The 22,965-nt window shown below is 44.4% G+C and overlaps 1 long non-coding RNA gene across 1 annotated transcript; it reads left to right on the forward strand.

Annotated features, from left to right (window-relative positions):
- The first annotated feature begins 11,727 nt into the window (after nucleotides 1-11,727).
- LOC310698697 lies at nucleotides 11,728-22,965 on the forward strand. Its single transcript, XR_014521707.1, has 3 exons — nucleotides 11,728-11,891; nucleotides 14,627-14,788; nucleotides 15,758-22,965. It is a non-coding gene; the product is annotated as an uncharacterized lncRNA (long non-coding RNA).

Raw genomic sequence — 22,965 nt, forward strand, 5'->3', positions numbered from 1 at the left:
CCTGCTCCGAAGCCTGGCGGTGGGGCGGAGAGACCTCCTCCCGCCGCCAGGCTTCGGAAGGCTGCTCCGAAGGCTGGCGGCGGGAGGAGGGCTCTCCGCCCCACCGCCAGCCTTCGGAAGGCTCCTCCGAAGCCTGGCGGTGGGGCGGAGAGACCTTCTCCCCGCGCCAGCCTACGAATGGCTGCTCCGAAGCCTGGCGGTGGGGCGGAGAGACCTTCTCCCCGCGCCAGCCTTCGGAAGGCTGCTCCGAAGCCTGGCGGTGGGGCGGAGAGACCTTCTCCCCGCGCCAGCCTTCGGAAGGCTGCACCGAAGCCTGGCGGTGGGGCGGAGAGACCTTCTCCCCGCGCCAGCCTTCGGAAGGATGCTCCGAAGCCTGGCGGTGGGGCGGAGAGACCTCCCCGCGCCAGCCTTCAGATGGCTGCTCCGAAGCCTGGCGGTGGGGCGGAGAGACCTTCTCCCCGCTCCAGCCTTCAGAAGGCTGCTCCGAAGCCTGGCGTTGGGGCGGAGAGACCTTCTCCCCGCGCCAGCCTTCGGAAGGATGCTCCGAAGCCTGGCGGTGGGGCGGAGAGACCTTCTCCCCGCGCCAGCCTTCGGAAGGCTGCTCCGAAGCCTGGCGGTGGGGCAGAGAGACCTTCTCCCCGCGCCAGCCTTCGGAAGGATGCTCCGAAGCCTGGTGGTGGGGCGGAGAGCCCTTCTCCCCGCACCAGCCTTTGGAAGGCTGCTCCGAAGCCTGGCGGTGGGGCGGAGAGACCTTCTCCCCGTGCCAGCCTTCGGATGGCTGTCCTGAAGACTTGTGGTGGGAGCAGTGGCGTAGCGTGGGGGGTGCAGGGGGGCCTGCTGCACCTGGTGCAACATCTGGGGGGCGCGGAAGAGACTCTAGTGCTAAAATCCACGGGTTAGGGGGCGCAAATTACTTGCCTTGCCCCGGGTGCTGAGAACCCACGCTACGCCACTGAAAACATTTCCGTTTCAGTCTCTAGAGGGATTAATGAAGGAATCATAGAATCATAGAGTTGGAAGAGACCACAAGGGCCATTGAGTCCAACCCCCTGCCAAGCAGGAAACACCATCAGAGCACTCCTGACATATGGTTGTCAAGCCTCTGCTTAAAGACCTCCAAAGTAGGAGACTCCACCACACTCCTTGGCAGCAAATTCCACTGTCGAACAGCTCTTACTGTCAGGAAGTTCTTCCTAATGTTTAGGTGGAATCTTCTTTCTTGTAGTTTGGATCCATTGCTCCGTGACCGCTTCTCTGGAGCAGCAGAAAACAACCTTTCTCCCTCCTCTATATGACATCCTTTTATATATTTGAACATGGCTATCATATCACCCCTTAACCTCCTCTTCTCCAGGCTAAACATGCCCAGCTCCCTTAGCCGTTCCTCATAAGGCATCGTTTCCAGACCTTTGACCATTTTGGTTGCCCTCCTCTGGACACGTTCCAGTTTGTCAGTGTCCTTCTTCAACTGTGGTGCCTAGAACTGGACACAGTACTCCAGGTGAGGTCTGACCAGAGCAGAATACAGTGGCACTATTACTTCCCTTGATCTAGATGCTATACTCCTATTGATGCAGCCCAGAATTGCATTGGCCTTTTTAGCTGCCGCGTCACACTGTTGGCTCATGTCAAGTTTGTGGTCAACCAAGACTCCTAGATCCTTTTCACATGTACTGCTCTCAAGCCAGGTGTCACCCATCTTGTATTTGTGCCTCTCATTTTTTTTGCCCAAGTGCAATACTTTACATTTCTCCCTGTTAAAATTCATCTTGTTTGTTTTGGCCCAGTTCTCTAATCTGTCAAGGTCGTTTTGAAGTGTGATCCTGTCCTCTGGGGTGTTTGCCACCCCTCCCAGTTTGGTGTCATCTGCAAATGATCAGGATGCCCTTGAGTCCATCATCCAAGTCGTTGATAAAGATGTTGAATAAGACCGGGCCCAAGACAGAACCCTGTGGCACCCCACTAGTCACGCTTCTCCAGGATGAAGAGGAACCATTGATGAGCACCCTTTGGGTTCGGTCAGTCAGCCAGTTACAAATCCACTGAGTGGTAGCATAGTCAAGACCACATTTTACCAGCTTCTTTACAAGAATATCATGGGGCACCTTGTCAAATGCCTTGCTGAAATCAAGGTAGGCGACATCCACTGCGTTCCCTTCATCTACCAGGCTTGTAATTCTGTCAAAAAATGAGATCAGGTTAGTCTGACATGACTTATATTTCAAAAATCCATGCTGACTATTGGTGATCACAGCATTCCTTTCTAGGTGCTCACAGACTGTTTGCTTAATGATCTGCTCCAGAATCTTCCCTGGTATTGATGTCAGACTGACTGGGCGATAATTATTTGGGTCCTCTCTTTTCCCCTTTTTGAAAATAGGGACAACATTTGCCCTCCTCCAGTCTGCCGGGACTTCGCTTGTTCTCCAGGAATTCTTAAAGATGACTGCCAGTGGTTCTGAGATCACATCTGCCAGTTCTTTTAATACTCTTGGATGCAGTTCATCTGGCCCTGGAGACTTGAATACATCTAAACTAGCCAAGTATTCTTGTACTATCTCCTTAGTTGTTCTGGGCTGTGTTTCCTCTGCTGAATCATTTGCTCCAAATTCTTCAGGTCGGGCATTGTTTTCTTTATCGGAGAAGACTGAGGCCCGAACAAGCTGGATTCCGCCCAAAACAGTCAACAATTAATCATATTCTAATTTTACAGCATCTTGCCTGGAAATATTCCACCCCAAAAGGGTGGCCAACTCTGTGTGGCATTCATTGACCTAAAGGCAGCATTCGATAGTATCCCCAGGAGCATCCTCTGGGAAAAACTCTCCCGCTGGGGCATCGACAGAAGGCTTCTCTGGCTAATAATCAAACTCCATGAGAACTCAGCGGCTAGAGTGAGACTCACCCCGGAGGGCGATCTCACCAATCCAATTCCCATTAACAGAGGTGTCCAACAGGGTTGTATATTGGCTCCATTCCTGTTCAACTTGTTCATAAGCGATATGAGGACTCCCCTAATAGAGGCTCAAGAAAGGATTCATGCACCCCGCCTAGCACTTTATCGCTGCCCCTTGTTACTATATGCGGATGACGCAGTCATCCTTTCCTTTTCTAGAGTAGGTCTCAGGAGGGCCTTAAATTTTTTTGGATCATACTGTAACGCAAATTCCCTTACAATTAATTATGGAAAATCTAAGATCCTAATTTTCTCAAAGAGCCGGAAACTCCATAATTGCAGAATTGATGGGAGAGTCATCGAACAAGTCTATAGATTCCAATACTTGGGAGTTTGGTTACAACATAACCTTAGATGGAAGGCCCATGTAGCCTATGTTACAAATAGAGCCAAAGCTATCTCCTTGGCGATATTGCGATTCTTCTTCACCGATGGGGCCCTTCATATCCCATCGGCGTTGAAAGTCTTCAAGGCCAAGGTGATCCCGACAATTGCCTATGCCATCTCAATTTGGGGGACTTTTGTCAATCTATCTCACCTAGAGGTTATTCAAAATCAGTTTTTAAGAGGGATATTGAAACTGCCCAACTGTGTAAGTAATACAGCGTTACGCATGGAACTTAATACTGTATCCTTGGAAAACTCTCTGTGGAAGCACATACTTTGTCACTGGTTATCTCTATGGCACAATCTCCCAAACTTGTACTTGATACAATGTATGTGGAGAGGTGATTTCCAGAGCCCATGGATAAAAAATTTACAGCTGAAAATTACGGCAATGGGAATCTCCCCATCCAAATTACTAGAGCAGGACATAGTTCCAGCTAAAAGAACAGTAACCTGTAAACTAGAGGAGATGGACTTGCAGCAGAAAATGGTCTTGGGCAATGGTACCTGCTCACCTCTAAACCTTGGTTTATTACCCCTCTTAAGGCTCCCAAACTATTTGAATTCCTTAACTTCTTCGGCTCATAGATATGCCTTTGTAAAGGCAAGATTCAACACCTTCCCATCGAATGTGCTGAGAAATAGATTCTCCAATGGACAGATATCGCTCTTATGTGATTGTAATTGTGGGGCACCGGAATCGTTGCATCACATAATTTTTGACTGTGCTTTTCACTCATCGGCCAGGAGCAAGTTTCTTGCCCAATATCTAAAGGGAATTGCAGATGATACGAATGAAGCCAAACTGAGATATCTATTAAATGATGATGACCCCCTAAGATCACTCACGGTTGCCAGATTCTTGATCAGTGTCCTATCCCTAAAGAAGAGAAACGGACTCCTGTGTGGCTCGGAAAATCCCATTAAACCATGATCTATGTTTCAGGATGTAACTAGGTGAATCACCATTGATGTCTTCTATTGATTTGTGAGCAGAGGGTGATGGTTATGTTACAAATTTATTGTAATGTATGATGTTGGTCTTTTGTTTTCGTTCTGCTTTGGTTCTTGTCTGTTTTTTGTAAGTTTTGACGGTTTTAAATTTGGAGGTTCAAGTACATTATGTTGGTATGGGAAACTGTCGTGTGACGGGCCAATGGCCGTAATAAAGATCAATCCAATCCAATCCTTTTAATACTCTTGGATGCAGTTCATCTGGCCCTGGAGACTTGAATACATCTAAACTAGCCAAGTATTCTTGTACTATCTCCTTAGTTATTCTGGGCTGTGTTTCCTCTGCTGAATCATTTGCTCCAAATTCTTCAGGTCGGGCATTGTTTTCTTTATCGGAGAAGACTGAGGCAAAGAAGGCATTGAGGAGTTCAGCCGTTTCTGTGTCCCCTGTTTGCATTTCACCATCTTCTCCTCTGAGTGACCCCACTGTTTCTTTGTTCTTCCTTTTGCTACGGACATACCCATAAATGCCTTTTTTGTTGCTTTTAATCTCTCTAGCAAGCCTGAGTTCATTCTGTGCTTTAGCTTTTCTGACTTTGTGTCTACATGTGCTGGCTATTTGTTTGAATTCCTCTTTGGCGGTTTCCCCCCTTTTCCAGTTTTTGTACACATCCTTTTTTAATCTTAACTCAGTTAAAAGTTCTTTAGATAGCCACCCTGGCTTCTTTAGGCACCTTCCATGTTTCTGTCTCATTGGTATTGCCTGAAGTTGTGCTTCTACTATCTCCCTCTTAACAAACTCCCAGCCATCATGAACTCCCTTTCCTTTTAGTATTACTGTCCATGGGATCTCACCCAGCACTTCCCTAAGTTTTATGAAGTCGGCTTTCTTAAAGTCAAGAAATTGAGTCCTAGTATGCTTGGCTGCTCCTTTCCGCTGTATAGTAAACTTCAGAAGAGCATGATCACTCGCGCCTAATGATCCTTCCACTTCTACCCCACTAACCAGGTCATCAACATTGGTTAGGACCGGATCTAAAATGGCTGTTCCTCTTGTTGCTTCTCCCACTTTCTGGACAATGAAGTTGTCTGCAAGGCCAGTGAGGAATCTGTTTGACCTTATGCTCTTGGCTGAGTTTGACATCCAACAAATATCTGGGTAATTGAAGTCCCCCATTACTACTATCTCCCTTCCTTTTGCATGCTTGGCCATCTGTTCCAGGAAGGCATCATCTATGTCCTCCGTTTGGCTTGGGGATCTATAGTAAACTCCCACAATGAGGTATAAGTAAACAAAAAAGAAAAATGACTCAGAAGTGAAAACATTAAAATGATAGGACTCTGTTGCAAACACAAGGAGAATAAACTCTACATGTTGCAAATATAGTCTTAACAAAAACAATGTGTTGATAAATATTTAAACCTATGGAAATAATGGCTAACATTTTGCATTTTTGAACTTTACACAATGTATAGGTCATCAAGACATTAGAATACTATTCTGCTATTGACATTGAAGATGCTGTTTATGCAATCTGTGATAAATTAATTTAATTGGTAGGGGGTGGGGAAGTGATTTCACCAGCTATTTTACTGGAGTCAGCAATACATAAGGTGGCTGCCAGAAGGTCTCCCCCCCCCCATCAAATGTGAAAGGCTTCAAGAAAATGACATCTCACTTTTTTTTTAAGAATTACATTACACAATCCTGAATACCCTCTAGTAGCTGCTCATCCATTGCCTTCATACAGTATTCTGAACCTCATTATTTTTAATGGCAGCAAAGATTCCCACGGGGTTCTAGAGCTTTGGGGGTTATTTCTGCTTCCCTCTTTGAATAGGGAATCTTTATAGGTTTTTATATGAAAAACTTTCCTCCCTGCAATATTGTGATAGTGAGGCGAGGTTGCCTTTATTTTTGCTGCTTTTTATATGCTTTTGTTCCCTTAATATGAATAAGATTTCACCGAGACTAGTTCTCCCCAGCACAAAAACTGTCAATATATTCTTCTCATTCTGAGACTGGAAAAGAAGACTCAAGACAATACTTAAAAGAGTGTGAATCCAGCAGGAAAAAGCACATTAAAAACTTGAAAAGGGAGACTCAGAATAACTAGAAAATAAGTAGGGAAAAGGTGCTTAAAATCTGTATGTGTATTGTGTATATATCCCTTAACTTCTTAAAATTTAATGTGTTAATATCATTACGGGTTCTTTGAAAGGTTACAAAGAGTGCAAATTATGCATTCTGAAAAACCCTTCGCATAGATTAGATTAGTAAAATTAGCATAGATTAGTAAAATTACTTGGTTTTCTCTGCTAACTTGTTAACTGGGTAAAAACAAAAAAGTTAACTTATATTTATATTAAACACCTTTTTAAACTGAGGTTCCATTTCATTTGCAAACCCAAAGGATGATATGCTGAACTAGAAGCCAAAAGGGTCTGGGAAGCAGATAAAGTTACAGAAATACACATGCTGTCTTTATTAAATTGACATAAACAAATGCTTAATTGATTCCTAAGTTGTATTGCATAAACTGTTTTAATATATATTTAAATGCAGCCAGAAAATTTATCTCTTGAAACGTGCAGAGCATTGTTCTAAAATATCTTCAGATAGTTTGTACAGGGGACAAATATTTTTTTTCCTGGGATGTACATCTTTCTGAGAAATATTTTAGCGGGTGTTATCTTTTTAAAAACCGAATTAACTATTTAATCAGGTAAATAACTACACCTAACTTCTAATGTAGTTTGCTGTTTGCTACTGCACATTCTTAAAACACCCACTGTAGCAAATACACTGCTTGTTTCCATTTGCTCTCCACAATGCTGATTTTCTCAAAAATTGACAAATTGCCATGAATAAAAATAACTTAAAAAATACAGTTTTCAATTTCAGTGTTTAAAATTCTTCTCCATTTTGGGGCTGTGGGCTCCCTAAATGATTTACTTCACTTAATAAGGACACATAGATCTTTGGGTGTGTGTATAAAGCAGCAAGTAAACATTTCATCTAGCTGTGAGAAATCTAACACCACACTCTGAGCAACACAAAGGAACATGTCTGCTCAAATTGTTTCAGGACTCAGATCGTTTTTGCAAATGTATCCAGTGACAAAATAGCCTCTTCCCACCTCATCTGTGGAATCTGCTGCATTTGATGACTGTTTTCTTAATCTCAGATATGCACTCTGGCCAAAACAACAACTATAATAGAACTGCAGAAGGCTCTCCCTTAAAATATAAATTAAGTTGGCCCTCTAGACTGTAAAAAGAGAAATTAACTGTAGTAAATAACAGTAGTGAACTGTAAATAAACTGTAGTAAATAACAGTTGTACAAAAGCTAATTTCTTCTTGTGTAACAAACAAAGCTTGCTGGTTTCCATGGGGACTGACTCCCCCCCTTTGCTGTTGTTTGAATCTAAGTTGCCAATAGTTGAGGTTAGGAGAGGCACTTAATTTTATTTCAGAATCAAATGGGAGGTTTGTTAATCGTAGAATACTGTATACACCATGTATATATGTACTGCTTGCATCTAATCCTCTCTCAATGCCTGCCAATGCACATTTAAGATCAGCTGCAAATTATGCACACAAATTTCTGTATAAATATGCTTCTCATGTTGTTGACTGAGCTGGCATTCCTTCTTCAGATCCTGTGATCTGAATCAGGGTTAGAAGTCTCTCTCAGGAAAAAGGGTGAATGGGATCTTTAAAAAAACTTTTGATCTAAAGAGAATAGGTAGTTGTGACCTCCTTGCTTCCACTTTCCTAGGTATTTACTGTTTCTCAGGTAGTTCCTGATACAGTGAGATGAGAAAAATAATTTGAACCCCTGAAATGCATTTATTGAAAGCACTGTGGGTAATTAGAAGCAAAGACGTAGATTGGAAAGAAAATGTTCACACAGTTTAGCACTGGAAACTGGAGGGGAACACCAGCAATACCCCAAAGACTCCACAGACTCCACATTTTGGTTAAACAAGGCCCCTTTCTTCCCTCTGGTGCGCGGTTGTCTAAGGCTGTGCTCCTCCATGCCCTAGCTTGGGAGGAATTCACACTGAACTTGGTGAGAGTTACCGGTATTTTTGAGTACATGTATATAGGATTGCACTGCAGAAGAGGGAGAGAGCAAAAGCTAAACATTGTTCACCTAACAATTTTTTTAAAAGACAACCATCACTAAGTTTTCCCTTTCGTTTTGGAGCTCAGGGCAGTAGTGGCCTGGGAGGAGGGAGGGGAGAGAGACTGGGGGGTCACAAGCTCTTAGCTTTTAGCCTCAGCTTGACCACAGGGTTGGTTAAAAAAGAAGAACAGGAGGGGATCACGTGCTTTTTTCGGGCTGTAGCTGTTTTGAACACATCGTTCTTGGGGGGGGGGGGAGAAGGGTAGAGAATGTGGAGGGAGAGGCTACCTTTTGTTCTGTAGAGATCTCCATTCCCTGAAATAATCTAATCCTCCTTTTTTTTAATATGTTGTAATTTTTTTATTTCAGTGTGAATAAGAGAATTTTAAAAACCCAAAACAAATGTATTTATTATAATTTACAGACTGCAAATGCAAATATTTTCTGAGTGCTATGCAGTATATTAAAAATGAAACAAAACATAAAACATGTGAAGGAGAATAATCTGTGTCTAGCATAAAAATCGATCTGGACACCAGTGGTGTACATTCTGAATATGGTTACTGTAGATCTTTGTGAAACTCCATGAAATGTGGCGAAAGGTGCTGAGGACTCAGGCAATTGAGGTGGAGGTGACATTGAATTGCTCCTTTATTAAGAACAACAAATAGTCTTGTAGCACTTTAATGGCTAACCAATTTGTAAGAGAGTCTACTACTGCCGTCCTCGTTATGTGCACAGCCCCTGTGTCCCTGTGGGGTAGTGGTTCAAGTGTTGGACATGGGGTGGGGAGATCTGGGTTCAAATCCCCACTCATACATAAGCTTCACTGGGTGAGCCCTGCGCCAGCTACTCTCTCGCAGCCCAAAGTTGCTATGAGGATGTACATTCTCCCTCTGCCTATTGACACTTGGCATAAGACCCCTCCCTCTGTTGCTTAAGCTTCTTATTTCAGTAAGCCTGTCCGGACATATAATTTATCTATCTATATCGTGAGATGTTGTGATGAAGGGCAGTAAATAAATCTAATTAATAATAATAATAATAATAATAATAATAATAATAATAATAATAATAATAATAATTTAGTTTTACTAATTTAGTTTTACTAATTTTAGCTCTATTTAAATGACCATTATTTAATGTATATTTGCTTTTTAGCAATTGATTCTGTGGATTTTAGCTGTGCCTCATCTACAGTTTTATCATGTGCACCACTTAGAGAGCTGTTTGATTATCTGATATGCAAAGCTTCCCAAATAAATACATCGAAATAGAAAATAAATGCAGACCGACTTGGGGCTGCAGAGTGGATCAGTCCACTATGTGTATCAATCCCTTCTGACAAGGAGAGGTGTTTGCAAAATGGTAATCATCATCATCAATCAATCAATCAATCAATCAATCAATCCCTACTTTAAAATTATATTGGCATAAAAGGAGAGGGACGTCTAAGGAACGAAAAGCACTAACAGTTCAATCCCAAGTGTGTTTATTCAGAGGCACTGCACAGCTTTTGCTGGGGTCTCATCCAGTCTGGAACACCCTCCTTCTGGAACACACTCTGTTCACGAGGCAGAAACTGAAAAGCTTTAAACAACTCCTACAGACCCATCTATTTAAACAGGCATCCCCGGGCTTACAGGGTTCACTACACGCTTCTGTTTTATTGTCTATTGATATTAAACTGAATGTTCCGTTGATGGGAATGTTCCGTTCTGTTCTTTCGGACGTATTTCTTTGTATTCTTGGTTTTAAATGCTGTATATACATTTATTTTCATTTACATATTAAGCAGTAAATGTAAAGCTATCTTCATTTAGAATCCTCTAACTGGAGATTTTAATAAGTCTGTACTGTAATCATAAAGATGACAAAATGTTTGGCACAACTTAGTAAGTTTATGATTACAGCCTTATTAAAATATCCAGTTAGAGAATTTTAAATGAAGATGGCTTTACATTTTTACCTTGGGAAGGAGCATCAAAAACTAAGTTTTTAAAAATGTAATAATAATAATAATAATAATAATAATAATAATAATAATAATAATAATAATAATAATAATACACGAGGGAGACGTGGTTTCAAATCTCTCTTCGGCCACAAGGTTGTGAATGAAACTGCTGAAAACTTTGCAGAATGCTTATATCATTGCACAGAACGATGTGCCGCCAAATAAAAAAGTTGTTTTTCCTCCCAGATGCGCGGACGGGGCTGGATTTCCTTGGGCTCCTATTGGCCAAGTGGGCTCAACTGCAGGACACAATTAATTATGCTAATTGCGTGGGGAGCGGATGTGCTCCTCCCCCTCTTCTTCATTTGGCTGTCTGGCAAAAGGGGACGCCTCGGGTGGTGGTCACATGACATTGTCTTCGCGCCACTTTCGTAAATCTCCTTTTTTTTAATAGCAGCCTTTTGCACCAGGACTCAAAGGTAACGTGTTTATCTTCCTCTCTTGGTCGTTCCAGCAGAACAAGCGGGGCGGTGGTGCAAAGCGCGCGCGCACCTTTGATTTTAAAGCGCCTTCCTTCCTTTGATCTCTGGCGCTTCCACGTACTTTGCAGCTTCCTCCCTGCAAATCTGTGCAAAAGCGGCTGCAAAATCCAGCCTTTTGCAAAGGCCGCCTCTTTCGTGTGAAAAGCCACCTGTAGGAGTGGGAGTGAGCGCGTGCACACATTTTGCGCGTGGATCTGCTGACTTTGGGGGGCGCGGGATCGTGCTTTTCTTTGCAAAGTCCGTTCTTACGAATGCAGCCGCCCAAGGTCCGGGGGGGGGGGGGCGGCGGCAGATACCACTTTTGCAAAACTCGCATGACGCTCATGGCTGCCGTCTCCGGATCTCCAGCAAGCGCAGCAACAATGCAGGCGCTGCCTTTCTTTGCGCAGGGTGAGGGCGCGAGATCCTCCCAGCGCCCCTTCCATCCTTTGCAAAATCCTTCCCTTTGTCCTGGGATCCTTCCCTAAAAATAAAAAAAGAGGAGCCCGGCTAGATGGGAGGAGAGTGAGGGGTGTTAAATTGGTTTTGCGCGTGCACGCGTCCGAGGGGCGCATCGCTTCCTTCTGCAGGTTCCCACCCGCCCCAACAAAAAATATTCATTTAAAAACGTTATTTCCTTGCATCTCTTAAAAGGCGCATTGTTGCTCGTGCACATGGCGGGGGTCGGAGGGTGGGTGGGAAGGGAGGTTTCCCCTCTTTCTCGGGGGGGAGGGGGAGCAAGAAGAGCGTCTGCCCTGCCGCGCATGTGCTTTGCCCGCGAGGTATGCCGGGGCTTGTAGTTCCCTGGTAGGCTCGCAGCACCACGCGCTGGAGGCGAAGGAAGCGGTGCGCCCGGGACGCGAGGATCCCAGGTTGCAGCCACCGCGCACGCACCGCGCACGCAGGGGAGGCAGCCGCGCACCCGGTGTCTTCGTCGTTCCGCCGCCCCGAGCATCTCGCCTGTGGGGTAACAGCGCAAAGGGTGCGCAAACTTTTTTGGGAAGGCGGGGGGAGGGAGGAGGAGAGCTGGGCTGGCGCACCGACGCTGCCGCCCGCGTCTGCAGCCCAGGCATGGAGACAAAGGGGCCCCTGGCCGCGGAGGCGCCCTCCTTTCTCTCGCTCCGGCTTTGGGTCAGGGGCGGGAGTTGCAAAGCCCTGCGGAAGGAAGGCAGGCAGGGATCGGCGGCGGGAAACTTTTGCAAAAGTATATGCATATGCATATATATATATATATAACGAAAGCCAAACGCTATACAGCGACAGTCCCCGAGGAAGTTTATAATTATTTATTTTAGCATTGCGCGCTTCGGAGTTTGCAGGGCGGCAGGAGCGAGATCGAGCCTTCCTGGGGGCAATGCGATGCGCCCGTCACCTCTTCAGAGTCAGAGGGAGCTCGTGCATGGCGTGGCCTTTCATTTTTCGGCTGGGGGGGGGGCCGAGGAAAGGAACGCGCAGTGGAAGTTTGCAGCGAGGATCGGCGGGGTTTGGCTGCAGGGGCGGGGGGGGTGCGAGGGGGACTCTCCTGAGCTCAGTCGCGCGGGCGGTTGGTGGGTTTCGCAGCCTCTTAGCCCGCGTGGGTTCGCGCGAGTGAGCTGCGGGCTGTCGAGGCGGGGGAGGCCGGGCTTGGCGCGTTTTTGGCACTTTGAATAGCGAGCTCCCTTTCCCACAATGCCTCTGCGGCCCCTTTCTCTTTAATCGCAGCACGAGGGGCGCAAGCCCGGGCGCGCGCTTCAGCTTGCCCTCCGTCCCCGTTTGCACGTGGTGGGCTTTGGAGGAAAGGGCTACGGATGCCCCCGCACCCCTCGAAATACTGTTTCCAAGATCTCCCAGGAACTAGCGGTGAGAGCCCCTCCTAATGAATCTGCCCCTGTCCGCTTCGTTTAAGGACCTGGCCAGATGCGGAGGGGGCTGCAAAGGGGCAGGTTGCCCGACCTTTTAATTCCCTTCCCCTCACATTTTCCTTAACTACTCAGATCGTGAAGCTTCAACATTTTTGAAAGCTGCAAAAGCTTTTTATTTCTTTATTGCAGTTTGATTGGGGGGGGCGGGGGGAGGAAAGAAGGCAGAGTTGATGTATTTTTCGTTTAGGTTTTCTGTTGATTCGTTATGCGAATCTTTGAAGGAAGCCCAGAAACGCAGCTCAATTAACCTTAGTAGGGTGTACAATTATGAATCTTGCTTGATTAATTCAGGCAGCCTTTTCAAAGGATTGAGCTTTTGCCGGAAATATGCACTTTGTCAATATTAAAAAGAACAAATTCAGCAGCATTAAGAGGGCAGGATGCTACTTGTGCGGTGAAGAGGAGTTTGTGATTGGGTTTATAATCTCCCTAAAATGCGACACCCCTTCATTGATCTGTAGACTTCATATTCTCTAAGCAGAACCTGCAGGATTGACCTGAGGTTGGTGTTTTGGATCTGAGAGCTGGCTTGGTCTTTGGCATCATCTTTAATTAATGTATGCAAGAAACTTTATAATCTTTTCAGAAGAAGCAATTCCGTATCTCCATGTTGTAGGGAAAATATTAGAAGTGTGCAGTGATGCTATATAGCTAAAATGTAGTGCAGAATAATTCTGAATTTCTTCTTTTCCTTGACTCCCACTTCTCTTAAGAAGATGGTGAAGCTAAGCCTTGGAGAGCGTAGGCGTAACTTGGAATAAAGGCTGGAAAAGGTCCTGTGAAGCCTTGAACAAAAGACATTGGGCTTGTACTAAACTTACAATGAAAGTGGAAGCTTTCATCTAGTTGTATTTGCAAAGAAACATCTAACTATAAATGGGCATGTTCCAAGACAAAGCGTGTTTGCATTTTGTCACAGCTTAATGACACGATTGCCAGTTAAATGATTATAATATAATATCAGTACCTGCCATTTGCCCCTAAGGAAGGCACAAGCTTACAACTGTTGCTACCCATTAGAAGCTGTTATAGACAATGAAAAATGGGTCAGGAGAAGGAGACTCTGATTAGGAACTCAGTTGCACAGGGCAGTTTCATGGGATTGTTGCAGATAGGACCTGGTCACAGTGAGTTTCATGCAGGAGTGGGGATTTGAATCCTAGCCTAAAGCAACATTCAGGGTTCCAGAATGATTTGTAAACCTGATTTATCTCCTGTGAAATGTATAAATAACAACTCAACTGGAAACCTTGAGCTACCACCCTATATTTTTCTCCTGGTAACAGTTGTTAAAAAAACAGCAAGGGGTCGTCTGCTGCAGGACCAGTTGCACTCGAAGATCAGTTGCTGATAGAGAGGAGAAGGTCAGTCAAAGTGTAATGGGCTGCCTGTTGATACAGTGGTACCTCTGGTTATGTACATAATTTGTTCCAGAGGTCTGTCCTTAACCTGAAACTGTTCTTAACCTGAAGCACCACTTTAGCTAATGGGGCCTCCCGCTGCTGCCGCGCCGCTGGAGCATGATTTCTGTTCTCATCCTGAAGCAAAGTTCTTAACCTGAGGTACTATTTCTGGGTTAGCGGAGTCTGTAACCTGAAGCGTCTGTAATCTGAGCTACTACTGTACTGAGCTCAGACCCTTGATAAACTGCTTGCAACCAATTTCTTGCAAATTTCCCTTTTACTGAAAATTAGTATTTGGGTGGGGGAGAGGGTCTTTGAGAGTTTATTGGGCATTTTTTTTCTTAGTGCAAGTTAGTGCTAACTTAGTTCTGTTTTTCTCTCTTCTCTCACCCTCCCTTTTTTTTATTAAAAAGATCCCAACAGTTATTCCCTGGAATAGAGCAGCAATGGCCCTTCGGACAACCAACGGATGCCAGTTTTATCAGTGTTTGCAGAAGAATTTTGCAGCAAGGAAGTTTCTGAGTCTTCTGCATTCTGCACGAGCCGCCAGTGGTGCAAAAGTGCTTATAGTGCAGGTAGTATTTCATCACCTACTGCAGTTTTTGCACTTCAGCATCACTGTGGCAGTCTGTGTGATGGCTGCCCCCCCTTGCTCAGGTGGAGGAGCAGGCTGGCCCTCTTTCCCTTTCCATCTGCCTGGGGATACTCTAAGGCTGTTTGTGTTAAGGTGCATCTAGTGCAGTGAGTGGAATAGCTTAGAATCTACTGCCCTGGATGCGCCTTCTGGCACACGCGGCTGGCAGTGAGTCTTGACTGAAGTCACAGGGACAGGAAGACAGCTGCCGTCTTTCAGAATGCCTTGTGCACAACCAGAAGCCTTTAAGTCAACCTTGCAGAAAATGTGGGAGTGCAGCATTACTCCACCAGTGGAAGCACTGTTAGAAACTCGGGTATATAAGCCAGGTGCCAAATGGCTCCTTAAACCACGGTTACACTCTCCAAAACGGAATGCCTAGTTGCCATTTTGGGGCCAGTCAGCTTGAAAGTCGTATTTTTCAACTGCTTGGTTCCTGAAATTCATGCTGATTGTGCAGATAAAATAGTATGGGTAGAATTTTACAGGATGGGGTATTAGTGTGTGAAAACAGGGAAAACCCAAGGATCCCCGGGCATGGTGGAGATGGCAGGTGCCATTCTGGTGCCCAGTCATCTTCACTTGGTTGCAAGTGGCCAATAGCCAGGTGGAAAATGTGCCTGGTGAATTCTGAATGCTGAATGAAAGGTTATGGAAAAGAGTGGAGTGGGGAACCTTTGGCACTCCAACCTGCTGGGTTCGAAACTACATCTGCCCCCTACCCGATATGCACCACGTTCTCAGTTTTCTTGCAGAACAACAACTGCCTAATAGAAACTGTAAGCAGTAATTGCTCCTATCCACATATCCCGTAGAAATGCACCTTAACTTGCAAACTGCGTCCTGGACCCTGTTTGGTTTCTCTGGCTTCTGTAGATTGACTGTATTCCTACCCCACCTTTCCTCCTAGGAGCTGAAGGTGGTGCACGTGGCTCTCTTCATTTTGTCCTCACAAGAACTCTGTGAGGGAGGTTAGGCTGAGCGACCGTGACCAGCCCTGGGTCACCCAGTCAGCTTGATGGCTGAGTGAAGGTTAGTCCAAAACTCTAACCACAGCACCACCATGAGCTCTCCCTTTTTATTGTTCGCCTCTGAAATGGTTATGGAGGGCTGATTTTTTTTAAAAAAGCATTCTTTTATTTATGTTTGTATTTTTGTGTGATGTTTTGCATGGTTTTATGCAATAAACTGGGAACTTGGTATCGCAGACCTTTTATATCTGAGCTGCTTCAGCCCCTTGGGAGTTTTGCAGTAACTCAGACTCTTCACCCGCTTGCCTAAATTCTATTGGGTGTGCATTTTTATTTTTTAAATCTGGTGTGCTTCTCAGGAGTATGAAAAGTTGATGGTATTTGGATACCACCTGCACTTTCTGATACAACAAATGCTGTTTCGTTTATTTAAAGATTCATATTCCAATTTAAATTTAAATTGGTTTACAGCAATAAGTTGCACAATATACAAAATTTAAAACCAATTAAACCTCCAAAATTTTAAACTTAATGAATTTAAAATCTGTTTAAAAATAAATAAACATAAAACACCTGAGAACCATTTAGGGATCAAAAGTCTCCTGAAACAAAACAATTCTGACCAGGTGTGTGAAACTCAGGGGTGGTGCCTGCTTAACTTCTTGTGGGAGGATGTGCCATAACTTTGAACCCACAACACCGAAGGCTTGGCTCTTCATTGACATGAGGACAGTGGGCTTGGCTCAGTGACCAGTGCCAGATCTTTTAACCTTGGCGCCATGCCACCTTGGTGGAAGCATGTTCATGTCATCTGCACCAGCTGAAGCCCCACATAGAACCCACATGCAGTGCATTGCAATAATTCAGTCTAATTTCCAGTGGGATAGCAAAAGTCATTTTTGGTGTTGCAGTGTATGTCACCCAACTCTGAATCGAAACAATTTTGCCCCTTTCACTTGATATTTTATTTAATGAAATTTATATGCCGTTTAATTGTTGCAAAACCTTGCCTTGTAACGTAGGATGCTACCTTAATGCTGCCCCAGTCCATTGGTCCATCTAGCTCAGCATTCTCTACACTGACTGGCAGCAACGGCTCTCTGGGGTTTCAGGCAGGGAGTCTGTCCCAGCCCCATCTGGAGTTGCCCTTGGGGATCGAACCCAGAGCCTTCTGCATGCAAGTCAGGTGCTCTGCTGCTGAGCTGTGGCCTTCAAATACGTGGACATATGAGAATGGAAACAGTAATATTGCCTGGCAGAATTCACAAACATATCCCATATAAAGCTGAAACAGGTCCGTGGTTTAGGGTGTTTAAATTCAAGTCTGCAAAACTCTTTCCATAATTCATATGGGGGAAAGCAAAAATAACTACAGTGTGCTTTCTCCACTCTTAAAAAAAACCTTTGGTTCATTTCAAGATGCATAGGGTGAGGACTTAAAACACATCACTGCCCATTTAGGACAGGGATAGGGAAACCTGTGATTTTCCTGTACCACAATTCCCATTATCCCTGTTACTGGCTACACTGGGTGAGGCATAAGGGAGCTTAGAGCCTGTCAACATTTAGAGGGCCACAGGTCTCCCAAAATTGATTTAGAAGGCTTACTGATACTAATTGACAAGCACGAGAGCTCTTGAGAGTAGAACTCACAGGTAGGCAATGAACCTGAGTGTTGAAAGATTCAGGATACATAGAAGTCTGATTCACACAGTGCGTAGTTACCCCCCCCCCCGGCAGGAGGCAGGGATGGCCACCCCCATGGATGGCTTTGAAAGAGGCTTGGATAAATCTGTGGAGGGAGGAGAGGGCTGGAGGCAGCAAGGCTTCTTGGCTGGAAACCATGGGAGGGGGGAGGGCTTCCCATGGGCTGGGCTGGACGAGCCATTGGCCTGTTCCAGAAGTCACTCTTGTGTTCTCAGGTTTAGGGCTCAGTGCTCATCTAGCATCCTGTTTGCCACAGTGCTCAGGCAGATAGGCTTCCATGTTCCACACTAGCTTTTAAAAGTGCCTTGGCATCTTGGGAACACAGGAAGACCTTTTCACCAAGTCAGGCAAAAGGCCCACCCAGCTCACCATGGTCTGCATTGAGTAACAGGCTTTCCTCAGTCTCAGACCTGGTCCTTCCCAGCCCTGTCTGGTGATTTTTTCCTGTTCATAAAATTTACTCCCTTGTAAAAAACAACAACCCAAAAACCTTGGAAGTGAATTACAAAAAACCCCAATGTCATAAAATTTTCAATAAAAACAGTTAAAACAGCTACAGTGGTACCTCGGGTTACATACGCTTCAGGTTACAGACTCCACTAACCCAGAAATAGTACCTCAGGTTAAGAACTTTGCTTCAGGATGAGAACAGAAATCGTGCAGTGGCAGCAGGAGGCCCCATTAGTTAAAGTGGTGCTTCAGGTTAAGAACAGTTTCAGCTTAAGAATGGACCTCCAGAACGAATTAAGTACTTAGCCCAAGGTACCGCTGTAGGAGAAGGGGACGACAGGACGAGATGGTTGGACGGTGTTCTCGAAGCTACCAGCATGAGTGACCAAGCTGCGGGAGGCAGTGGAAGACAGGAGTGCCTGGCGTGCTCTGGTCTAGGGGGTCACAAAGAGTCGGACACGACTAAACAACTAAACAACAGCACCACTGTACTAAAAAAATTATGTGATAAGTGAAACACCAGATAAAAATACATGTCTGCATGTCTGGGTAAGTTTGTCTAAATAAAGCCTTAGCTGAGAAGACTAGTAGAGTCACCTGCGAGCCTCCCTATCCAAAATGCTTTCCCGAAGGATTCCAGCAATCTCTGCTTTGTCTTAGCAGTGGCAAAGTGCTCATAGTGCAGGTAGTTGTGCATCCAGATCTACTGTAATATGGGCACTTACAGTACTGTTGGACACCAAACGCCACGTTGGGGCTGGTGGGGGGCGGAGTAGCGCCTGAGAAGACTGCTGATCTACAGTCCGTTTTGCAGGTTTGCATCCCAGCTTGGTGTCCATTGCTGTGCAAATCCATGCAAAACTGACGGTGGTGGTGTGAGCAGAGAGGAGCTCCGTCCCCCCAGGGCTGGGAGGGAAGAGACGGGACAGGCTTTTCCCTCTGTCCTCTTTATTCTCGCTTTGCTTTCAAAGGCAGCTTTAGAAAACTGGCTTCTCCCTGGGTTGGGATTTGTTGCATTACTTGTGGGTTCTCTGGACAGTATTGCACTTGTCCCGGCCTGTGGAGAGGGAGAGAAATTCTTCGGGAGCAGAAGGGTAAGAGGGAGGAGAGGACCGGGAGCCCGTGTTCTGCTGTTGTCGGGTGGATTACGATGCAATTTTGATTAGACTAGCAGGACGAAAATTGCACGGTATCCATCTGTAAACCGCAGGACCTTTGGTGTTCTCTAGTCTTCTCTAGGCTGGAAGGGGGAAGAGGAGTTGAGGGCTGTCCTTGGGGAGAGAGGCCTGAAGGTGTTTGACAGCCAGTGGGATGTAGCGGTTGGGGATCCCGGCTAGGATCTGGGAGACCTGGATTCAGATCCCTTCAACCATGAAACCCACCAGTGGATGTATCCTAGGGCCAGTCACCACCTCTCATTCTAACCTACCTTCAAGGTTTGTTGGGGGGATTAGGTGAGGAAGGGGGAAGACCTTGTATGCCACCTTGAGGTTCTTGGAGGAAAAGGTGGGGTATAAATCCAATAAAAAAATAACAAATTGCAGCAATGGCTGTGCTGCTGCTGAAATATCAGAAATGAATTTGTAAGATTGCTGCATGTGGTTATTTGTTGCAAAAAATAAAGTGGAGATTAAAAAAAATGGTTTCTGCCTGTTGAATTTGAGCTGGGATCTTGTGCCTCTTCAGTCCGAGCAAATCAGTAACTTTGAAGCAGGGGGTAGCTTACCAAACCAAAGGGCGCCATCCCTAAAGCGTTCCATTCTCCCAGAATAGGTGATGTTGAATGAGGGATGGAGGCAACAGAAACTTTCTCCTGCTGACGTCTTTGATTCCATGTAGTTGGTGGCTGCATGTGTTCTGAAATGCTGATATTTTTAGAAATCAAAACCCCCTCAAGAGGAGAGCTGCACAGAAAGAAAGAAAACCTCCCAACGGCTTTATGCAACCTGGTGCCCTTAAGATTTTTAGGCTCCAGTGTATCCATTCTTCCTGGCCGCTGGCCCTGGTTGCAGGGGCTGATAGGAGTTGGGAGTGTTCTTGGAACAAGAGCACTGCATTGATGTCCAGCAGAAGTGAAGGTGTTGAAAAGAACAGTCAGCCTGTGCTGCTTGAGACTTGCTGCTGCATGATGCTTTTTCAGTGCAGTCATCATAGGCAGGCTGCTGAAGAGTTCTACAGAATCTGAAAGCTTGCTTGACTAGTGGATTTCTTTAGCAACTACAGCACTGATGTTTGAGATGGGTTTACTCTGCCATTACAGCTTGGGCTGCTGGGGAACCACTTGCCTATAAATCACACAGGCTTATGCAGAGACATTTCCTTTGGCTTTAGACATGCATAGAAAGTAACCAATGTTCTCAGAGGAAAAGCATGCTTCCAGAATCCGACCTGGAAGAGGAGAACTGGGGGTCCACCCTCTATCAGGCTTGCTGAAGGCAGACACATTCTTTTTTCTTTTACATCTTTTCATATGGAGGCTATTGGGGCATATACTATATTACCACATATTCTCGTTGGTCCTAATAAAGGTTCTAGTTTCCTGACAAGGGTGATGTTCTTCCTAGGTGGCACAGTGCATTCTACCGTTTCAGGACTATTCCTTGTGGAGGTTGCCATCTCAAGCCACTGGAAGATTAAAAATGAAGGTGCCAAGATGTGATAAACCTCGCAGAGGACTTTGCAATGGTGGCATAATTCCTTTCACTGATCTAGCAGAAGTTTACCAGTTTTGGAGAAGGTGCAAGTAAATTCTTTGAATTCGAAATGTCCTGCATTTTTAAATCTGTTGTGTTAACTGGCAGCTGCAATTGTTTGGCTGCTTGCCAACCATTTAATCATTCAATTTGTATAGCTCCCCCGATACCCACAGGTCTCTCAAGAGGTTCACAGGATGCACAGCTCTGCTTGCACCTTTGCCACCTTTTTCATTTTGGTGACACACTTTTTAGACATTCATCATTTTGCAACACCGTAATTCAGTTTTACTAGCGAAGCAAAGGGAGCGATTGTGCAACATACCTGCACACAGCGTTGCATCACAGTTTGGAAAGCTCTGCTTTAAACAGCAGCTTAGCAGTAAAGAAAATGCCCAAGCAGAATGGCAGTTGCAATGACTGGTCATTGTGTGTCCTGTTTGTGTAAGCACCCACCTGCCAATAGGATATGCTTTCATTAACTGATAGAAGTAAACATTTTAAAGTATTTTATTTTTAATTTCTCACTTTCCTCCTAAAGAAGCACCAGGGCATTTAAAACAATAGGATAAAAAACACACTAAAACAGAAATGAGAGACCTCGTACCAAATATAAGTAACTTATTAATAGAAGGGGGGGGGGGGATTCAGACTCCCAGATTTGAAAATCTACTACAAGGCCTCTTGCTTCTGCTGGATCAAAGAATGGATTTCATTGGACAATACTGATATATTAGATCTAGAGGGACAACAATAGACATGGGTGGCATGCCTGCCATTTAGATAACAAGACAAAGGTACAAGACAAATGATTATGAATCATATATGTAATTGGGAACTCAATAAAAATTTGGAGGAAGTATAGTTTATTAGAACCAAAGACCCCTTGGTGGGCAGCACCACTTGAAATGATTTCAGTTAAAAAGAAAAACATGGGGAAAAATTGGAGTTACTTATAAAGACCTAAAAGAAGAACAAGGGACAGCTAAAGCTGAAACCTTATGAAGAACTTAAACAGTATTGTACCAGCTGGTTACAATATTACAAACTTAATGATAAATTCATCTCTGCATGAGTCCAAATTTCAGTCAGAATTTCTGAATAGTTCTAAGAAGAATCTATCAAAAATGTATAACATTACTTGAATGGGAATTAAAAGATGAGTAGATTAAAGAAGTCATGATTAAATGGGGACAGGATTTTGGTTACACGATTTGGCTAGACAAATGGGAAAATTTTGAGAAAACCTACCAATTTTACCGCCTGTTACACTATTAAAGAATATATGAAGATGTGTTACAGGTGGTACATGACTCGTTAAATTAGCAAAAGTTTATAAATTGCCGTCAAATTTGTGTTGGAGATGTAAAGTATCAGAAGAATCACTCTACCACCTGTGGTGGGATTGTACCAAAATAAAAATATTCTGGAATAACATATATGAGGAATTGAAAAAAATGTTTAAATTTTGGTAAGAAACCAGAAGTGTTTCTCTTAGGGATAGTCTCAAATGACAGTCCAAAAGATAAAATTAGAATCTTTTTGTATGCTACAGCTGCCGCTAGATTATTGGTTGCTAGAAATTTGAAGTGTGAATAAATACCCTCAGTGATAGATTGGCAACTTGAATTTTTTGAATTGGCAAAAATGACAGCAATAATCAATACAATCCAACCAGAATCTTAGAAAGAAATGGAAATGTGTTGATGACTACATGACACAAAGATGTTCCAACAGTAATTTATTGATAAGCATAGATTCATCTCAGAAAGATGAGATTTATGAAATGAAAGAAGGAATTTTGAATGTGCTTGATAATAAATATAAACACAATGGTAATATTATAAAATAGAATTAAAGATGCCATGCACAGGGGGGAGGGAAGTCACAAGGGAATATGTGAAAAGGGAAATGTGTACAAGTACTTGACTAGTGTGAATACAGTGGTACCTCGGGTTAAGTACTTAATTCGTTCTGGAGGTCCGTTCTTAACCTGAAACTTCTTAACCTGAAGCACCACTTTAGCTAATGGGGCCTCCTGCTGCCGCCGTGCCACCGGAGCACAATTTCTATTCTCATCCTGAAGCAAAGTTCTCAACCTGAAGCACTATTTCTGGGTTAGCAGAGTCTATAACCTGAAGTGTATGTAACCTGAAGCGTATGTAACCCGAGGTACCACTGTATGTAATTTGTAATGTTAAAGTTGAAGAATGTGTTTTGTTTATAATACCTACAGTATTTGAATATGTGTGTATATGTATAAATAAATAAATAAACAGAGGGAAATAAATATAAAA

The sequence above is a fragment of the Podarcis liolepis genome, assembly GCF_965112155.1.
Source record: "Podarcis liolepis genome assembly, chromosome: Z".
Lineage (NCBI taxonomy): Eukaryota > Metazoa > Chordata > Lepidosauria > Squamata > Lacertidae > Podarcis > Podarcis liolepis.